The following is a 21,166-nucleotide window of genomic DNA, read 5'->3' on the forward strand; positions in this document are numbered from 1 at the left end:
ATTGAATTTAGCATACAAGGTAAAACTTAATAATGAATCAGTTTTCCTTCTGGATAGAGAAAACACTGTTATAATCATAAATACAACAATTTATCTTGTTTCTTCCCAAGGAAGTGACGTAGTTGTGCTACTAACATAGTGTGAGACAAGCACTGAAATCAGGGTGCAGAAACAGGAGCAATTAGGATAAGTAGAAATTTGTATCAAATGGGACATTTAAGTACCAGGTGGTCTAAAGGCCACAGCCAGAAAAAAAGAGTTAGGGTCCTAATCACAAAAGAAGCAGTACTGCAGTAGTACTATTTAAAGTACATTTGTTATTCAGCCCGAAACATTGAACTCACTATTCCTATTAGTTCACGGAGAGTACAGTCCTTTCAGTTTGTATCAAATATGTATGAGTATTCGCAGATTATTCAAATTTTTATTCTCATTTTGGCCGTTTTGGGGCTAATTAACACAAGCATGTAAGAGTACATAAAAAAGTACCGCAAGACTATTAATGCCTATCCTCCAAAACGCCTTAGTGCCTTGGCTCTAATGGGAGAATTAAAACTGAGAAATGGATCACAAGGTTTTTGTTGACAAATTAATGAAGCGAATAAAGCAACGTGAATAAATCTATGGCCTTAAATTTTGCGTTCTTTCATAGTAACATCCAAGCTGGGGCAGAAGGATTTTCCAAATTTCCATATTTACTTTGGCAAGCATTTTTTTTATAGGCCTTCCAACAATAATAAACGCTTGACTCCGTTTTCCTTGGAAAGTGTGCTATAGTTCTGTTTGAAAAGATACCTAAATAAATGAGGGAGCTCAAAGTGAAATTCACCAGCTTTCTTTCCCTGGAAGAGACTTGCTTTCCACGGAAAGAGCTCCCATGGTGTTTATTGGAACACATGCCCTGAAAAAGAAAATCTGCCTCATTCCAGAACCAGGGCATGCCTGCTTTGGTAATCTTCAGCATCACCCTTTCAATTTATTTTGCAGATGCACTTTATGGCTCTTTAATTGTGCTAAATATGTTTTTTTTTTCCAGTTGGCATGCTTTCACTACTTTGGAATCCATATCTAACAAGGCTGGATTAATCATTAAGCAAAATAAGCACATGCTTAGGGCATCAAGGAAAGGGGTTCACCAAAGACATTTTCCATTACTGGATTTACCATGGACCATATGCTGCAAAACTGCAAAGGGCCCCGTTTAACCAAGTTTCACAAAAAGGGACTCCCACAATAAATAAAACAGTGCAAACATATTGATACAATAACATAGTAATAATAGAGGTTAATGATGTACATTAATCTTTGGAATACAACAGAATTAGAATCTGGTAACTGCCACACGGTGTGAACTTAAAAGCCAGTGCAGATCTTTATGGATCATTAGCTGACTAACTGTGTATTTCGTGAGAAGAACTTGAAAGATATGAAGCAGCTACAAAGAAAATGCTGCCAGATGTTGATTACAAGGCAGTTCAAACTCGCAAATGTATAAGAAAGAAACTATCCAATGATGGATATGCCACACCAGAAGTATTTCTGAAAGCCAGAGATACATTTTGTATCATCAACATTTACACAATTGTTGACAAACTTGAAACTGAGATGAGAAGAGGAGAGATATACACAGAAATAGCAGAGAGATTTTTCTTTTCTAGCTGATATGCCACATAATATCACTTTATCATCTTGAAATCGAAAGGTATTCTCATTGTTGTCAAAAGCTGATTGATGCTTACCCAGTGGATTTGAAAACTAATTTCTAAGGTAAGGTTCAGGAGTTTCACTCATATGTGAGTCATAAGGTCAGTACAACAAAAAATATAGAAACACAATTCTGTCATGCTGAACTTTATAAAATAATTGTAGAAGACAATATTGAGTGTGCCTTGCAAATGTGCACATTTGCTTTCATATATTTTTAACATTAATGGTCACAAATTGCTCAGTTGGGTGTTCATTTTCTCAGTTGAAGTATATTAAAAATCTCAAAAGAACAACTATGCAACAAGGTAGGCTGGATGCCTTATCTCTACTAAGTATAGACGCAGGTGTGTTACATAAGATTAGTTTTGAAGATCTGATCAAATAATTTGCAATTAGAAAAAGTATGGGGAAGCTTTTCAAATATAAATAAAGTGAAGCATACAAAAATAAACATTATTTTCCATCTTACTGTAAGTTTTGTTTCATTTCGAAAAATTGCCTTTTATTTTACGGTTTACTATTGTTTATATTTTGAATCAGCTATATATGGAGGCACCAAAATCTTTCAAATGCTCAGGGCCTTGAACGGTCTTAATCCGGTCCCAATATCTAATATAAGTTTTTTAGTTTAGAGTGATTGCAATGTGTCCGGTAATGATTTCTTGCTTAATTCTAATGCACGCAGACGTGCAGGTATTGCTGTTTTTTACATGACATTGTCGCCATTTTAAATTGCATCTCTAGACACGTTTTGTGAAAGAATGTCCCTACCCCAAAGCAAATGTGTAGGGCAAACATGCTGCAGGCGTTTTTGCACAACATTTTACCCCAGGTTAAGCTTTACAACGATTAATATTTTTTTTTATTGGCAAGGTTGAAGACTTCCACTTTTCAAAGACCTTCATCAGCATCATTAGTCATTAATTGGCCTAAATTCAAAGTGGAGAACCTAACTTGATACAGTTTAATGATGAGGAGTCTAAATTTCTCTTTCTACAATTTTCTTAACTACAGAAATTGGAGTGTATGTAGGATTTTACTACAATGGAGCTACTTTACGAAACTGCCAATAAGTGCAAAAGATGTGTGAGCCTGTGTTTATTGCTTCAGGGAACTTTGGTGTTATAGAAGGGACAAAATACATCTGTGTGGAAAATTCTGCAGCACAGGTTGCATGGCCGCAAAGGTAGCAGGCAAGCACTGAAAAGTAAGTTCTTCCTCTTTTACAAGGGGGCACAGAGCCATGCAAAAGTGGAAACACTGTTGCCCGGCCTGCTTCTACCATATTACAGATGCTGGTGCAAAGGGAAGAAGCCACCATGGGAGCACTGAGGCCCTGATTTATATTTTTTGGTGGAAAACTGCACTAACGCAGTTTTGCACCATAAAGTTTAGCACCGGCTTGCACCATTTTTGTGCACCAGCCGGGCACCATATTTATGGAAGGGTACAAGCAGGTGCAAAGGGTAGGCTAGCGTAAAAGAAAAATGACGTTAGTCGGGTGGGGCTGGCGGTATGGAAGAAGGGGGTTTTGCACCCAAAAATGACATTAGGCAGGTTACAGTAAAAAATGACTCTAACCTGCCTAGAGTAATTTTCTGATGCAAAACCATCCATACCACATGACTCCTGTCTCAGAAAAGATAGGAGTCATGCCCACCACCCCATTGGCCAGCACAGGGGACCAGGGTCCCCTGGGCATGGCCTTGCACCCAGTGCCATGTAGGGGGGCCTATTTCAGGGCCTCCAATGGCACTTAAAAAAACTACTTACCTGTACTTACCTATACTTACCTGGGATGGGGTCCCCCATCCTCCGCTGTCCCTCTGGTATGGGTGGGGGTGTCCCTGGGACCTGGGGAGGGCACCTGTGGGCTTATTCCAGTAGTTTAGAGAGATTGCAGAAAATGAAGACGGTTGAGATTTATATACAAAGTTCAACCTTAAAGCTATAGAACCATAATTATTATGGATTGAAAACCCAGTTCATCGATCTGACCTCACGCTCTTCAGATTGAACTTAATTCACTTTAAGGTTGCCTGTCCAATGCCATGCGTTTGGCAGCAGGAATTACCTCCATTTCACTGCAATTACTTGAAACTGAGCACATGTCACTTTCTGCTTTTTTCCTATTATACTCTGGCCCAACAACCACATTTTTTATGTGGGTGTTATGTAATGTAAATATTAGGAAAGTCTTGAAAGCGCTGGAATATTTACAAAAATTACCTTCAATAGAAATTTGCCACACTGTGTTAAATTTTATTAGGTTTGCAGTAGTCATCAGAAAGTGATATGAATGAATTACTCTCTTATGAATGTTTTAATGATTCTATGTATTTAGATTTTGGGCAAACAGATTTTAGAATGAATTTGTAGATATTGTTCTTAGATCATGAGGAATGCTCACAGTCCATTTAGTCCTTTTTCTATATTTTAAGAAGGTCATACTTGCTTGTCTGTATGTGCAACTATTTACATGCTTTTATGTCAGAAGCAAATAACTGACTGACAGATAGATTGATAGATAGATAGATAGATAGATAGATAGATAGATAGATAGATAGATAGATAGATAGATAGATAGATAGATAGATAGATTATTGATGGGCATGCCTGATAATTTACAGGCTCAAATGAGAAATGCATATTAATGGTTAAATATCCTCAGCTGCATTTTTAATAGGCTGGGTCTTAGTCAAACTAGAGGTTAGCAAATGTAGCAGAAAAGAACTGTATAGATCATTATCAGTAAGAATTATAACAGAGGCATGAGGGTGAGTGACGTGGAAAGCGAGAGAAATGGACAGGTTCTCCCAATAATGAACCTTGGACATGGCAGGAGCCGACAACACAGGGGATATGTAGGTCGAAAGAAAGGCACAGCCGAAAGATGACTTCTAGTATATGCTCAAAAAAAGAAGTAATCCGAAATTTTATAGGAAAGTGGGAGTGGCTGGGAATGACTACTGCAGGCACAGCTCAGAATGTCAGTAGTATTATAGTAAGACAGACGAGTAATAGAAATACCATCTTGTCTTGCACACAGCCAGTTGTTAATTAAAGCTGTCTATTTGTGGTCTTAAATCATGAATGCGTGAAATAAATCACAAAAGCAAAGGATTCTCTCTAAGGGAATTTAATGTATCCGAGCCACCGGAGTGTATTCCAAAGCAGCATGAAGAAATGCCGAGCATGCCGCTTATTTCTGTATATATTAGAATACGTAAAGAATGTTGCACATCACTGCAAGTGAGGCAGAGCACCTTACACAGAAGAATGGATTTACAATAGGGTCTGTTATTTAATATTTCTGTGGCGCATTTGCAGCTCGATTGCTGCTCTTGTCACAGCGAAATCTTTGCAGTCACCATGCGTGCTAGTCTTTTAGAGGATTATGAGATGGGCTAAATCAAGCCTCATGGGGCATTTTGTGTTCCATACATTGGGTGATACATCATAGCAAGGTGAGCATTCTACCCAGTTGTACAATGGGATCTGGGGGAGGAGAGTTGGAATAGGTTGGGAATTTTCACATCACAATGGAAGCAGCAGTAATACTGCCAGATGAATCCAGATGTTGGGATATTGAACTTCTTTGTCAGATGAAACTTGAATACAGTGTTATGTCTTAAAATGAGAGATGAATAGGAATTTATTAAGGGCTTACAATAGACCAACAGACTGTGAATAAAGACAATTCTTGCCAACGGTTTATCCTGGGTGAAAGCATGTGAAACAGGTGTTTGATATTTTATCTTGTAGATTTAAACCAAACCCACTAAAGACTGGGGATTGCATTTAGCATACAAGGTAAAACTTAATAATTAATCAGTTTTCCTTCTGGATAGAGAAAACACTGTTATAATCACAAATACAACAATTTATCTTGGTTCTTCCCAAGGAAGTGACGTAGTTGTGCTACTAACATAGTGTGAGACAAGCACTGAAATCAGGGTGCAGAAACAGGAGCAATTAGGATAAGTAGAAATTTGTATCAAATGGGACATTTAAGTACCAGGTGGCCTAAAGGCCACAGCCAGAAAAAAAGAGTTAGGGTCCTAATCACAAAAGAAGCAGTACTGCAGTAGTACTATTTAAAGTACATTTGTTATTCAGCCCGAAACATTGAACTCACTATTCCTATTAGTTCACGGAGAGTACAGTCCTTTCAGTTCGTATCAAATATGTATGAGTATTCGCAGAATATTCAAATTTTTATTCTCATTTTGGCCGTTTTGGGGCTAATTAACACAAGCATGTAAGAGTACATAAAAAAGTACCGCAAGACTATTAATGCTTATCCTCCAAAACGCCTTAATGCCTTGGCTCTAATGGGAGAATTAAAACTGAGAAAAGAATCACAAGTTTTTTGTTGACAAATTAATGAAGCGAATAAAGCAACGTGAATAAATTTATGGCCTTAAATTTTGTGTTCTTTCATAGTAACATCCAAGCTGGGGCAGAAGGATTTTCCAAATTTCCATATTTACTTTGGCAAGCATTTTTTTTATAGGCCTTCCAACAATAATAAACGCATGACTCAGTTTTCCTTGGAAAGTGGGCTATAGTTCTGTTTGAAAAGATACCTAAATAAATGAGGGAGCTCAAAGTGAAATTCACCAGCTTTCTTTCCCTGGAAGAGACTTGCTTTCCACGGAAAGAGCTCCCATGGTGTTTATTGGAACACATGCCCTGAAAAAGAAAATCTGCCTCATTCCAGAACCAGGGCATGCCTGCTTTGGTAATCTTCAGCATCACCCTTTCAATTTATTTTGCAGATGCACTTTATGGCTCTTTAATTGTGCTAAATATGTTTTTTTTTGCAGTTGGCATGCTTTCACTACTTTGGAATCCATATCTAACAAGGCTGGATTAATCATTAAGCAAAATAAGCAGATGCTTAGGGCATCAAGGAAAGGGGTTCACCAAAGAAATTTTCCATTACTGGATTTACCATGGACCATATGCTGCAAAACTGCAAAGGGCCCCGTTTAACCAAGTTTCACAAAAAGGGACTCCCACAATAAATAAAACAGTGCAAACATATTGATACAATAACATAGTAATAATAGAGGTTAATGATGTACATTAATCTTTGGAATACAACAGAATTAGAATCTGGTAACTGCCACACGGTGTGAACTTAAAAGCCAGTGCAGATCTTTATGGATCATTAGCTGACTAACTGTGTATTTCGTGAGAAGAACTTGAAAGATATGAAGCAGCTACAAAGAAAATGCTGCCAGATGTTGATTACAAGGCAGTTCAAACTCGCAAATGTATAAGAAAGAAACTATCCAATGATGGATATGCCACACCAGAAGTATTTCTGAAAGCCAGAGATACATTTTGTATCATCAACATTTACACAATTGTTGACAAACTTGAAACTGATTTGAGAAGAGGAGAGATATACACAGAAATAGCAGAGAGATTTTTCTTTTCTAGCTGATATGCCACATAATATCACTTTATCATCTTGAAATCGAAAGGTATTCTCACTGTTGTCAAAAGCTGATTGATGCTTACCCAGTGGATTTGAAAACTAATTTCTAAGGTAAGGTTCAGGAGTTTCACTCATATGTGAGTCATAAGGTCAGTACAACAAAAAATATAGAAACACAATTCAGTCATGCTGAACTTTATAAAATAATTGTAGAAGACAATATTGAGTGTGCCTTGCAAATGTGCACATTTGCTTTAATATATTTTTAACATTAATGGTCACAAATTGCTCAGTTGGGTGTTCATTTTCTCAGTTGAAGTATATTAAAAATCTCAAAAGAACAACTATGCAACAAGGTAGGCTGGATGCCTTATCTCTACTAAGTATAGACGCAGGTGTGTTACATAAGATTAGTTTTGAAGATCTGATCAAATAATTTGCAATTAGAAAAAGTATGGGAAAGCTTTTCAAATATAAATAAAGTGAAGCATACAAAAATAAACATTATTTTCCATCTTACTGTAAGTTTTGTTTCATTTCGAAAAATTGCCTTTTATTTTACGGTTTACTATTGTTTATATTTTGAATCAGCTATATATGGAGGCACCAAAATCTTTCAAATGCTCAGGGCCTTGAACGGTCTTAATCCGGTCCCAATATCTAATATAAGTTTTTTAGTTTAGAGTGATTGCAGTGTGTCCGGTAATGATTTCTTGGTTAATTCTAATGCACGCAGACGTGCAGGTATTGCTGTTTTTTACATGACATTGTCGCCATTTTAAATTGCATCTCTAGACACGTTTTGTGAAAGAATGTCCCTACCCCAAAGCAAATGTGTAGGGCAAACATGCTGCAGGCGTTTTTGCACAACATTTTACCCCAGGTTAAGCTTTACAACGATTAATATTTTTTTTTTTTGGCAAGGTTGAAGACTTCCACTTTTCAAAGACCTTCATCAGCATCATTAGTCATTAATTGGCCTAAATTCAAAGTGGAGAACCTAACTTGATACAGTTTAATGATGAGGAGTCTAAATTTCTCTTTCTACAATTTTCTTAACTACAGCAATTGGAGTGTATGTAGGATTTTACTACAATGGAGCTACTTTACGAAACTGCCAATAAGTGCAAAAGATGTGTGAGCCTGTGTTTATTGCTTCAGGGAACTTTGGTGTTATAGAAGGGACAAAATACATCTGTGTGGAAAATTCTGCAGCACAGGTTGCATGGCCGCAAAGGTAGCAGGCAAGCACTGAAAAGTAAGTTTTTCCTCTTTTACAAGGGGGCACAGAGCCATGCAAAAGTGGAAACACGGTTGCCCGGCCTGCTTCTACCATATTACAGATGCTGGTGCAAAGGGAAGAAGCCACCATGGGAGCACTAAGGCCCTGATTTATATTTTTTGGTGGAAAACTGCACTAACGCAGTTTTGCACCATAAAGTTTAGCACCGGCTTGCACCATTTTTGTGCACCAGCCGGGCACCATATTTATGGAATGGTACAAGCAGGTGCAAAGGGTAGGCTAGCGTAAAAGAAAAATGACGTTAGTCGGGTGGGGCTGGCGGTATGGAAGAAGGGGGTTTTGCACCCAAAAATGACATTAGGCAGGTTACAGTAAAAAATTACTCTAACCTGCCTAGAGTAATTTTCTGATGCAAAACCATCCATACCACATGACTCCTGTCTCAGAAAAGATAGGAGTCATGCCCACCACCCCATTGGCCAGCACAGGGGACCAGGGTCCCCTGGGCATGGCCTTACACCCAGTGCCATGTAGGGGGGCTTATTTCAGGGCCCCCAATGGCTCTTAAAAAAAATACTTACCTGTACTTACCTATACTTACCTGGGATGGGGTCCCCCATCCTCCGCTGTCCCTCTGGTGTGGGTGGGGGTGTCCCTGGGGCCTGGGGAGGGCACCTGTGGGCTTATTCCATGGTGTTCCACCATGGAAATTGGCCCACGGATTCCCTAACACCTGCCCTCACCCAGGCATTAAAAAATGGTGTAAAACCCCTCCTTCCCCCTTTGCATGGGAGGATAAATAAGGCGCTAGGGCCTTAGAATCCTTTTTTGCACGGGAACGCCTACTTTAAATCTCATTGACGCAAAGTAGGTTTCCACGTCCCAAAAATGACTTTAACTCCATAAATTTGGCGCTAGACAGGTTGAGCACCAAAGTATAAATATGGAGTTAGTTTTGCATCGAGTTTGTGTAAACAAAAATGACGCACATTGGGTGCAAAACAAGTATAAATATGCCCCTAACTGTGCCCATCACAGGAAGTCTTTTGGTAGAAGGCAGGTGGAATTCCAAAAATCCCATTGAAAGCTCCTGCAATCATACACTGAACCCCTTCTGAGCGGTGTCTCTGGACCCACCTGCAAATGAAAGCGGGCATTTTATGTGCAAAGAATCTGAGAGTACAGTAAGAGCAACGCAGGTAGAATCACCGCGAAGGTACCCTCCACTACATCCCCCATAGAGATCAAACACTGTGACCTTGTTTGTGGGTGGCTTCATAGCATCCATACAATTTTGGCCACCTGGAAAACACAGTTCAAGAGATGCACCTCTGTTTAGTGTTTCTGTGCTGTGCTTGTGAGGCACGTGTACTAAATCACTCAGTAAGCACAAGTGCTGCAGACAGTTATTTTTTTATGTTAATAGGGTGCACAGCCATTGTGAGAATGTGCACCTGCACAAACAATGATGTTGAAAGCAGTTTTGGAGGACCTATTTTTCTTTAAGGGACCTGAAGGCATAACTCAAAAGCACATTGAAAGGAAAAAACACGACAAAGAAAACCACAGTGCCAGGACGGAAGTAACTGCACACAGCATGTAATATGTCCAACCTACATGAGACAATCTATGTACATGGCAATGAAGGAAATGCATGAAACAGTGCCTTCCGAGGAGGAATTTACAAAAGGCCTAGGACGGCAACCTTGCGGGGAACCTACATCAGAACCTTGTGGCGAGCGGCTGTTGTAGCCCATTTCAGTTTTAAGTTAACGGAAGGGTTTCCTGATCACTACTTTTGTAAAGTTTACCAGTTGGACATAATACATGCTGTGTACGGTAACTTCCGTCCTGGCATTGAGGTTTTCTTCTTCATGTTTTTTTCTTTCAATGTGCATTGAGTTATGTATTTGGATCCCTTAAAGAAATATAGGTTCTCCAAAACTATTTTCGACACCTACAGGGCCTTTCTCAGTGTGCATCACTTGTTACCCAGACCCTGAGGTTTATTGGTTTACCCCATCAGATTGTATTGGCCACCACAAACGATGGCTGAATTCCCCTGTGCTATCAGTGTTCCTTATCTGTGACCCACATCTGACCTTATTTTTAAATAACACCTATGTATCACTATAGAGTTTTTTTTTAATCAAATTGCTGCCCGGGTATATTTTTTGTCCCAGTCCGACCCTGACCTTTCTTCGCCCAGGTGTAAGCTTGGGCGATTAGAATTGACATATACAGGGGCCTCGCTTCAGGTGGGGTGTTTGAGGTGTTAGGCCACCCTAATAAATGTATTTTCTGAAGAACAGTTGCTTTCAGTCGGCTATGGTGCGGTATCTGTCCGATGTCACCTTTCATTTATGCACACAGACAAATACACACTCTCTCTCCTCTGTTTTGAAAGTGCGAAAAAAATGTCATTATAGTATATTGTGTTTCTCTCACTTAGTACTCCTAACAATTAGCATACCTCTCCCTTTCCACTGCCTCCTAAAACCCTCTCATTGGCCCTGCTTGTCATACAATGTATTTTAACACTATATCCCAGCGTTATTGGTGGGAAAACTGAAGTTCACTCCCCCAAGTCTTACTGAATAAGCTACACCCCTGGATATATAGTATAATATGGCTAATTGATCTACCCTTCCTAGTTAGCAGCAGAGCCATTTGGTGCTAAAATACTTAATTATTCGTAGGTGGATTCGGCAGTTTCAGATGTTCAGCGTTTTCAACATCTTTTATAATGCAGTGTGTTCCTGCTTAGAGTGATTACTAAGTATAAAGCCCCTAACTTGAGTGGCCTCCTGGAACCAATTTGGTGAAAATAGTTTTTTCCACCCAAATCAGTATTACAAATAATGCACTAATTTTGCCTGTAGTATTAAAGCATGCAACATTTCTGTATGTGTTTATGGGAGCCGACATTGTCAGGTCAAAGAAAAATGTCCAGGAACGCAGGAATGACGTGGAAAAATGCTTGGAACATTTCACAATCACCAGATTTACGGCCCGATCTCAAGTCACTGTGATATTGATATAAAATGACCTACAATTACCACACTGACAGCCAGACCTTATTTTCCGAGATACATGTGTAGGGGCAGCTTTCCACATTTCTTAATATTACTGTTATTATTTTGAAATACATTCAGACACACACTTGCAATCGTGACTATTTCTCATCAACATCGTCAAATGCAAAAAAAGTAGATATATGTAAAATAAAAAATGAAAATGTTATTGTGGTAAGGGATTTTTTTGTAATAATTCTTTGAAATATTAATTCTAAATTAAGCATATCTAAATTAATTAATGATGTCATAGACATTTAATTGCATATGTTAATATGCTTTAACATTTCCTTTTATTAGTTCTATGTTAATAAATATTTAAACAATTTCGCACATATATTTTATAGTAAAATATTATTAATAATTATTTTACAAACAAGATAAAGTTTAATAGTTTCCCCTATACTTTTGTATAGGGAGAGGAACGCCACAGAAGTGAAGATCTCCACCTGTATGTGAAAAATTACTAGTAGTAAATTTACACTCCTAATTTTATTCTTAGACACTGTTTTCAATAGGATAGGAATGTGCTTAACACCATGTATGCTTGCAGTTCACTTGAACAGCATATCTGAATGTCTTTACTTACATGTGATTTCATAATAAAGCGAAACCTGTTGGCTTTGCAAATTCTTGATGATAGCATACTGCCATAAAATGGAATCCATAGAAGGTGAAAGCATTGACAGAATAACTGTGTGTTTTGTATGTGTATCTGCTTGCACCTTAGGGTATTTGTGGGCACCTGTGTTTCTGTAGGTTTGTGTATGTGTATTTTAGGAAGTGTGTATGTGTTACCATTTGGGTCTTTGGTCAGGTTTGTGATTGTATATGATTGTCTACACATGCATGGATGGAATTTGTCAGGAAAACTATTGCCAGTGTTGTTAAGTTCTTCCCTCAGCAAAAAAGATTCCCCTTTTCCTTGTACTCACGTTGGTTACAGCAGCGGTCTCACTCCCGTGGCTCTTGCGGAGACTGTTCTTAGAACTAGCTTCTTCAGGTTTAACTGCCACACAAGATGGCGGCCACAAATCTTTGTGAGTTCAGCGCTCTAGTGTTTCTACCTTAGTCTTAAGCTGAAGCTTCCCTCCAGCTGTTTCTCTCTTTGAGCTGTGTACTTCAACTGTCATCCTGAGGAGAATGAGCAATGTTCTTGAGGCGCTTCATTTCATAAAGAATTCTTCCAGTTTTGAGTAATTAATTTGTTTTCTTATTATGGTGTGCACACTAGCTACTTTTTCCCTTCTGGAGAAGCTGAATTTCTTCCTTCTTCCAACAACTGGCTATCAGCTTTCTGAGAAGAATTTGTTTTGGCTTAACAGAACTTTAAGCAACTGCAGTAAGGAATCCTTTTGTATGATTTCCAGACTTGCCACTATATATATATATATACATATATATATATATATGTACATAAATATTCAAAAACTCTTTGCCTTGCAGACTTGCCAGTCTTAGAGACAAACCTCAGTGCTCAGACTAATTCCTAGAGACTGATTGAGAAAACTGAACCTTGAGAAGGAGTTTTCATTCCCTGTAAAAGACATTAGTAGATTGTATATTTGTGAACCTTTGAACTGTTCTCCAGAGCTTCTTATCCACAAAAGGAAGGAGAGGAAAACAGGCTCTCTAATACATCCTCCCCAGACATAACAGTAAAAATGGCACTGTGAACCAAGAATAAAATGAAAGAGTTTGATTAGAAATCCTATGTAGTTAATATTATTATGGACAATGGAATAGCGTTTTCTATTTAACAAAAATGATATGTAGAAAATTAAACATATAGAAATGTATGTAGGCCTGAAAGCAAGAATGAAATGCATTTATTCCTGCATAATTGTAGTCTTTAACTAACGAATGCTCCATCAAGCACATATTTTACCTGATTTGTTATTATTAACCTAAGTCAAAAATGTACTGTGGATAACTGTAAGAATATGTGTAGCAACATTAACTATGAACCATGCTATGAAATGTATAATTTGTTCGAACCTTTACACATTTATAAGTTCATCTAATGAATAAAATTAACAATATCACAAAAACTATTTTCCTTATGAATAAAATGGATGAAAAGGAGGATATGAGAGAGAAGATGATTTTAAAAAAATGCATTGCATTGACTATGAACTTTTTCTTTCCTATTTCTTGAGCGGATGGGATTGACATCCAGTAGACAGTTTAGTTGCAATGTTAGAACATAGTGAATGAAAAATGTTTCTTAACTGTTTTGTTAGAGAGTTTAGTCAACGAAAACCTTCCTCTTCTCATGGAGACATATTTTTTCAAATGGTGAATGAGTGATGGAGAAGAAGAAAGAAGTTACAAGTTACAAAAATTGTGTGACTATAAAATGTGTGTTCCTAGTCTAGTGTGGGAAGCTTTTTTGAATTCTATGCCTGAAGCTGAAGCTGAAGCTTTTAGCCATTAGTGGCTCAAGCTTACTCAGCAGTGATTCACTCCTCTATTCTGATACTCTGTTCTCTCACAGACTCTGTCTGGGAATACTTAGACTCACTTTGAGCTGCTTTATTTTTGACACATAGGGCCATAATTATGAAAGCTTTGCTTCATGCTAGCACAACGCAGTGTGATACATGTGTGATGCAAACTTCTGAGTCAGATTTTTTTAGGCCATGCAAAGCCACTTTGCGTGGCTTTGAATAGCTTCAAAAATTCGGAGTAAAGCAACAGTCTACAGCACACATAAAAAGAGGAATATTCCTCCCAGGATTGTTGTTGTGCAGGAAAGTGTCTCTTCCTGCACAAAAACAGTCCTGCATGAAACTCGGGCACCCTTGTACAATGACTCGGGCACCCATTCTGCAAGGGTGCCTGCATCGGTGCCAGGCAGCCAAGCACAGGGGGAAAGGACAGGAATGTGCTGTATGCTTTAAATACAGTGCATTTCTGCCCATTCCCAGTGACGCAGTCAGTACATCTATGTATGTAAGTATCGATCCCGGGATCCTAGACTATTTCTTAGACTGATAACCTCTGTAAGTTCTTTGAAAAAACACATAAACATCAGCAATGCAAAACATCAATAAACAACATTTTCAAACAATATATAATTCACAATTTATCATCACAACATTTAACATATAACCATATTAATACTCACACTAAATCTGGAATTTCACCACTCTCCAACTGCTACTACTGGCTACTGCTACTACTGGTACCTGCTCCATGGACCGCACTCCTCCAATCTATGAACTTGGGCTTTGGGCAATTGGACATTTAACTAGCTTGGGCACTTTTTAACTCTTGCAACCTCTTTTATCTCATTACCTAACCTTGCCTCTGCTACCAAAATTGCTAGAGTGCAGAAATCACCTCATAAATAATAATATATTATATTATATTATATTAATAATAATAATAATATATTATATTATATTATATTATATTATATTATATTATATTATATTATATTATATTATATTAATAATAATAATAATATATTATATTATATTATATTAATAATAATAATAATATATTATATTATATTATATTATATTATATTAATAATAATGATAATATATTATATTATATTATATTATATTATATTATATTATATTATATTATTATTTATGAGGTGATTTCTGCACTCTAGCAATTTTGGTAGCAGAGGCAAGGTTAGGTAATGAGATAAAAGAGGTTGCAAGAGTTAAAAAGTGCCCAAGCTAGTTAAATGTCCAATTGCCCAAAGCCCAAGTTCATAGATTGGAGGAGTGCGGTCCATGGAGCAGGTACCAGTAGTAGCAGTAGCCAGTAGTAGCAGTTGGAGAGTGGTGAAATTCCAGATTCGGTGTGAGTATTAATATGGTTATATGTTAAATGTTGTGATGATAAATTGTGAATTATATATTGTTTGAAAATGTTGTTTATTGATGTTTTGCATTGCTGATGTTTATGTGTTTTTTCAAAGAACTTACAGAGGTTATCAGTCTAAGAAATAGTCTAGGATCCCGGGATGGATACTTACATACATAGATGGTGATTTATGGTATACTTGTCTAGTAAAGAGTTGAATTATGCAGATTAGTTTGGGACAAACATAAACAGAGGTGGAAAAAACACATAATAGAAGAAACTACATTATATAACCTGCCATTAAAAGGAGAAAAGTGAACAGTGACAGAAAAATAAAATGAAAAACACAAAAGGAAAAAGATTATAGAAATAAAGGCTGAATAAAAAACTGATTCTGAAACAGATTCAAGGGATGAAATTTTGGAAGAATTGCTAGCTGGATAATATAACAATAATAATAATAATAATAATAATAATAATAATAATAATAATAATAATAATTATAATGTAACTATAGCTACAACTCCTGTTGACTCAAACACATCTCAGATTACTGAACAATCTCAAGCAATACAATTCAATGTTGTACAACCAGTGCTGACACAAACAACAATAAGACAACCAGTTATGACTCAATCAATTGTGGCACAACCTGTTATCACACAGCCTGTTGCTTAACAAGTAATATACAGAAACAAGTAAGAGCTGCTCATACAGAAAGACCTGCAGGGACTACTGTCCTGTAATAACAACACTAGCACACATTACTAGAATGATTACAATGCAAACAGAACCTGCTCAAATAGCTTGTGCTACAAATACAGTGAGCGATGGAGCAGCTGAAGGTACTCCAGTAAATGGATACGTCCCAGCATAACAAAATGCTTAGATTGTAGTTTGCACATCTCCACAAACTATTCAAGCACTATGAAAAGGAAGAATTGTTTCCTCCACACAAACAGCACCAGGTGAAATGAATCAATTAGAAGATGGACTTTATCTCCTGTGATTTGAAGAGGCTGCCAAGAATTGTATGAAAGTTGAAGATACAGAAAGGCTGAGTACTGGTTCAAGTTCAAATACTAGTACAAGGTCAGAAAAAGAAAGACCATTAAATGTCCCAAGATTAAAAAACAAATTACAAGAAATGATTAGGGATGCCTAGATCTTGATCATATAAATTATTATCAAAAGAAAGAATTTCTTTACTTCTGCAAAGAGATTACGAGTAGAGCAGCAACAGTGCTTGATACTTTGACAGAATTGGCAAATAAATATTATGTTAATGTTTCAAAAAGCATATCATTACAGAAAGGTTTTAGGGTAAATCTGGATGATGAGTCAATTGAGAAGATGCGTTCTTCAGGAGTGCAACTGCATATTACTGAATTAGTGAAATGAATCTGCAGGTGAAGTTTTCCATTTTGATTAATTAGAGAACACCAGCGCAAGAAAACATTTTTAACAGAAAGGATCAGATACTATGGAACTAAATGAAAAATACCATCACATCACCCAGATGATGAGGGAACTTACCCTCTAACAGAAATTTCAGATGGGGGTATGGGTCTTAGAGTAGAGGAGACCTTTCATCAGTTATGAACTATTTTCAAAAGTTGAGGGAGAGTCCTATGCAATGGCACATACAAGTCGTGAAAGTTTGTTAAGATTTCAAAAGTGTAATGGACTGATTTGAATACCTTCTTTGATATTGTTGTTGTGAGTGATTTATGGGCAGAATGTAAGTGTTAGAAATGGGTTTTTGGTTGGCAGTCAGGTTACCCTCTGTCCAAGTAAGAACCCTCACTCTAGTCAGGGTAAGTCACACACAATTCAAGATTATCCTGTGCCCACCCTCTGGTAGCTTGGCACGAGCAGTCAGGCTTAACTTAGAAGGCAATGTGTAAAGTATTTGTGCAATAAATCATACAAGAACACCATATAGCACCTCAAAAATACACCACACAGTGTTTAGAAAAATATATAATATTTATCAGGATAATTGTAGGTCAAAAACGAATGAAGATGCAATGTGAAATTATAGAGATATCACTGGAAAGTGATATAAAGTGTCTTAAGTCTTTAAAAAGCAATGTCTCTTTCAAGCACAAAGTACCTGGTTTGGAGTGGAAAATCTCCGCAAAGGGCTGCAGAAGAAGAGATACGTGGAAAAACAGTGTGTGCGTCGATTTCTCCCCAGCACACACAGACTTGCGTCGTTATTTTTCACGCGGGGAAGTCGTGCGTCGTTTTCCGGTGCACGGACAGTCTCTTTCTGTGGGTCGCGGGGATTACCAGATGTCCCGGGTCTGTGCGTCGATTCTCCGGCTTGTTTTCCGGCTGCGCGTCGTTCCGCGGGGCTGTGCGTCGAAGTTTCACTCTCACTGCAGGCGTCGCGCGATTTCCCCTCTAGGAGTTGGGCGGTGTGGTCCTTGCGAGGCCGTGCGTCGAAGTTCCGGTCGCCCCGAAGCCGTCGCGTTGCTCAGCGTCGGTGTGCAGCGTTTTTCTCGCCACGGAGCAAGCTGTGCGTAAAAAATGTCAGCGCACGAAGAGACCAAATGAAAAAGAGAAGTCTTTTTGGTCCTGAGACTTCAGGGAACAGGAGTCAAGCTCTATCCAAGCCCTTGGAGAGCACTTTTACAGACAGACTAGAGTTCAGCAAGGCAGCAGGCCAACAGCAAGGCAGCAGTCCCTTGTAGAAAGCAGACAGATGAGTCCTTTGAGCAGCCAGGCAGTTCTCCTTGGCAGGATGTAGGTTCTGGTTCCGGTTTCTTCTCCAGCAAGTGCCTGATGAGGTAGGGCAGGGGCCCTGTTTTATACCCAAATGTGCCTTTGAAGTGGGGGAGACTTCAAAGAGTGGCTAAGAAGTGCACCAGGTCCCCTTTCAGTTCAATCCTGTGTGCCAGGGCCCCAGTAGGGGGTGTGGCAGTCCTTTGTGTGAGAGCAGGCCCTCCACCCTCCCAGCCCAGGAAGACCCATTCAAAATGCAGATGTATGCAAGTGAGGCTGAGTACCCTGTGTTTGGGGTGTGTCTGAGTGAATGCACAAGGAGCTGTCAACTAAGCCCAGCCAGACGTGGATTGTAAGGCACAGAAAGATTTAAGTGCAAAGAAATGCTCACTTTCTAAAAGTGGCATTTCTAGAATAGTAATATTAAATCCAACTTCACCAGTCCACAGGATTTAGTATTACCATTCTGGCCATACTAAATATGACCTTCCTACTCCTTTCAGATCATCAGCTACCACTTCAATACAGTATGAGGGCAGCCCCAATGTTAGCCTATGAAGGGAGCAGGCCTCACAGTAGTGACGAATTTAGGAGTTTTACACTACCAGGACAGGTAAACTACACAGGTACATGTCCTGCCTTTCACCCACACAGCACCCTGCTCTAGGGGTTACCTAGGGCACACATTAGGGGTGACTTATATGTGGAGAAAGGGGAGGTTTAGGCTTGGCAAGTACTTTTAAATGCCAGGTCGAGGTGACAGTGAAACTGTACACACAGGCCTTGCAATGGCAGGCCTGGGACAAGGTAAAGGGGCTACTTGAGTGGGTGGCACAACCAGTGCTGCAGGCCCACTAGTAGCATTTAATCTACAGGCCCTAGGCACATGTAGTGCACATTACTAGGGACTTATAAGTAAATTAAATAGTCCAATTATGTATGGTCCAAGGTTACCATGTTTAAAGGGGGAGAACATATGCACTTTAGCACTGGTTAGCAGTGATAAAGTGCGCAGAGTCTAAAAGCCAGCAAAAACAGTGTCCAAAAAGTGGAGGGAGGCAGGCAAAAAGTTAGGGGTGACCACCCTAAGGCTGTCAGGTCTAACAGTAAGATTGCTGTTTAGTGGACAAATGCAGTGCCGACAAGAAGTCCTCGCACAAATGCACCCTCGCCTCTTGTAATAACAAATTATAATGAGGCAATTGCATTTTTGCAGTGTAGAGTTCCTCCTAAGTATTTGGATTATCTGAGATTGAATCAAATTTAGCAGGAAGTGAAAGAGTTGGTGCATGAATGTTATGAGAGACTAGTAAAAGCATTTCAGCTGCAAACGCATCTTGAATCAACAGATATGGGATTTTTCATTTCGCAGTTTGCGCTTGGTCTGAGACATGAGATTAGTCAGCACATTCAGCAGAATATGATTTGTTGGCAGGCAAGATCTTTAGATGAGATCCTGAAATATGCAAAATGTTGCAGTGATGAGCATGAGATGAAGCAGTTGAAACTTTGGGCCTGATAACAAGCTTGGTGGTCGTGTCACCGCTGTCACAATGGCTTTGGAACCATGACCGCAGATTAGGCTGTCCACCAGCGAATTATGATGTTGGCGGTTTGCTGTACTAGAGACCGCCGGAGTCCCATCAACATGCCACCCATTTGCCGACCACTGTGACAGCAGCTAGGAATAGCATCTGTCAGAGAGCGGTGCGGGCAAGTGGTCCACCGTCTAGATCACAATGTGCATTCCTGTAGATAAGACTATGGTGGCGAGACCACATGCTTTGAAATAGCAAAAGCAAAGGAAATGGGGTGCTAGCTCCCCCATTCCCTCCTTTTCCTTTCAGTCTCTGATGTGGACACCTTTGTCTAAGGCTCCCCTTTCACATCAGCAACTCAACCCCCAAAAAAGACAGAAAAATCCAGGTAAGTCCCTGTCAAATTTTCTGCCGTTGACTGGACTGGTCATACATGGCCCAGATGCCAGCAATGCAATGGTACTGGTACAAAGTATATTTACACATGTGTCATGCATATATATACATTTTGGAATTATTTGGCCAAAATGTACACACCTGCATTGACACATATGGGAAAATATATTTTGTATTGCTGACCCCGTTCACTGCCATCAGAAACACTGTCACTGAGCCAGCAGTGATATTGTAATATGGCGGGCGGGAGGCCCCTGGCTCAGCGGTTGTCTTGTGACCACTGCGGCGGTGGTATGGCGGTGTGATCACCAAACTCATCATCAGGCCCTAAAAGAAAAGTATATTTTGGCACAAACAAAATTAGCACAGAGAGGTTCTCAGAATCAGTCACATGTGGGGAATGGTGTTACTGTACAAGGTGTTGGTGTTCCAGGTGGTATTCAAAGAGTTTGCTTTCAAGCAGGAATACAAGGTGTTCAAGGAAGAATATTTCTCTCACAGGGTAGAGGTAGTGGAGCGCAGATTGATCTGAAAACAGGTGTGGATGTGGCAACGCTAAAGAAAATCACTCCTTGTCATTTTTGTAAGAGAGTGGGTCATTGTAAGTGTGAATGTAGGTTCAAATTCAGATAGAATGAATAATAATCAATTTCAGGGAGGAAGACAAGTACAGATGCAAAATGTGCTGACACAACAGGTACAAGTGTGAATGCAGAATCAAATTCAAATGGCTTGAGTTCCACAAGCCCCTGTGGTTCAACAGAATGTAAATAGAAGACTGAATCAAAATCAGTTGCCCCAAGTAAGTGAAAATGAGGCGCAGATTAAAAATCCCAGTTCAGTTCAGCAAATTCCTATGTTTAATAATGAGGATTCACATTCAGGCACATCACAATGATGGTGCCTGAGAGCGGAAGTAGATTACATGTTTGGCGCAGTCTTAGACGTGGATCAGAGTGGGCCACTTGTAGCAAATAAAGTTAATGGCCACCAAGTGTAATTTCTCATTGACACAGGAGCTACCTGTGAACAGCGGAAGTCCCAGACCTACCTCTCTCAGAAAGAAGATCCAAGTTGTAGGTGTTACCAACTGACAGGTTTCAAACTCAATTTTAAAAGAGGTTCCTGTGAAAATAGGTACATTTGAAGAAAATCATCAGTTTGTTGTTGATTGTAGCCCTGTCAACATTTTGGGAAGAGATCT

At 39.0% G+C, this 21,166-nt stretch overlaps 1 protein-coding gene across 1 annotated transcript in view; it reads right to left on the reverse strand.

Annotated features, from left to right (window-relative positions):
• The window catches only part of GPR153 (G protein-coupled receptor 153), a 592,988-nt gene that overhangs the window by 160,866 nt on the left and 410,956 nt on the right, over positions 1-21,166 (reverse strand). The gene's annotated exons all lie outside the window — the stretch shown is intronic.

The sequence above is a fragment of the Pleurodeles waltl genome, chromosome 6 (genome assembly GCF_031143425.1).
Source record: "Pleurodeles waltl isolate 20211129_DDA chromosome 6, aPleWal1.hap1.20221129, whole genome shotgun sequence".
Taxonomy (NCBI): domain Eukaryota; kingdom Metazoa; phylum Chordata; class Amphibia; order Caudata; family Salamandridae; genus Pleurodeles; species Pleurodeles waltl.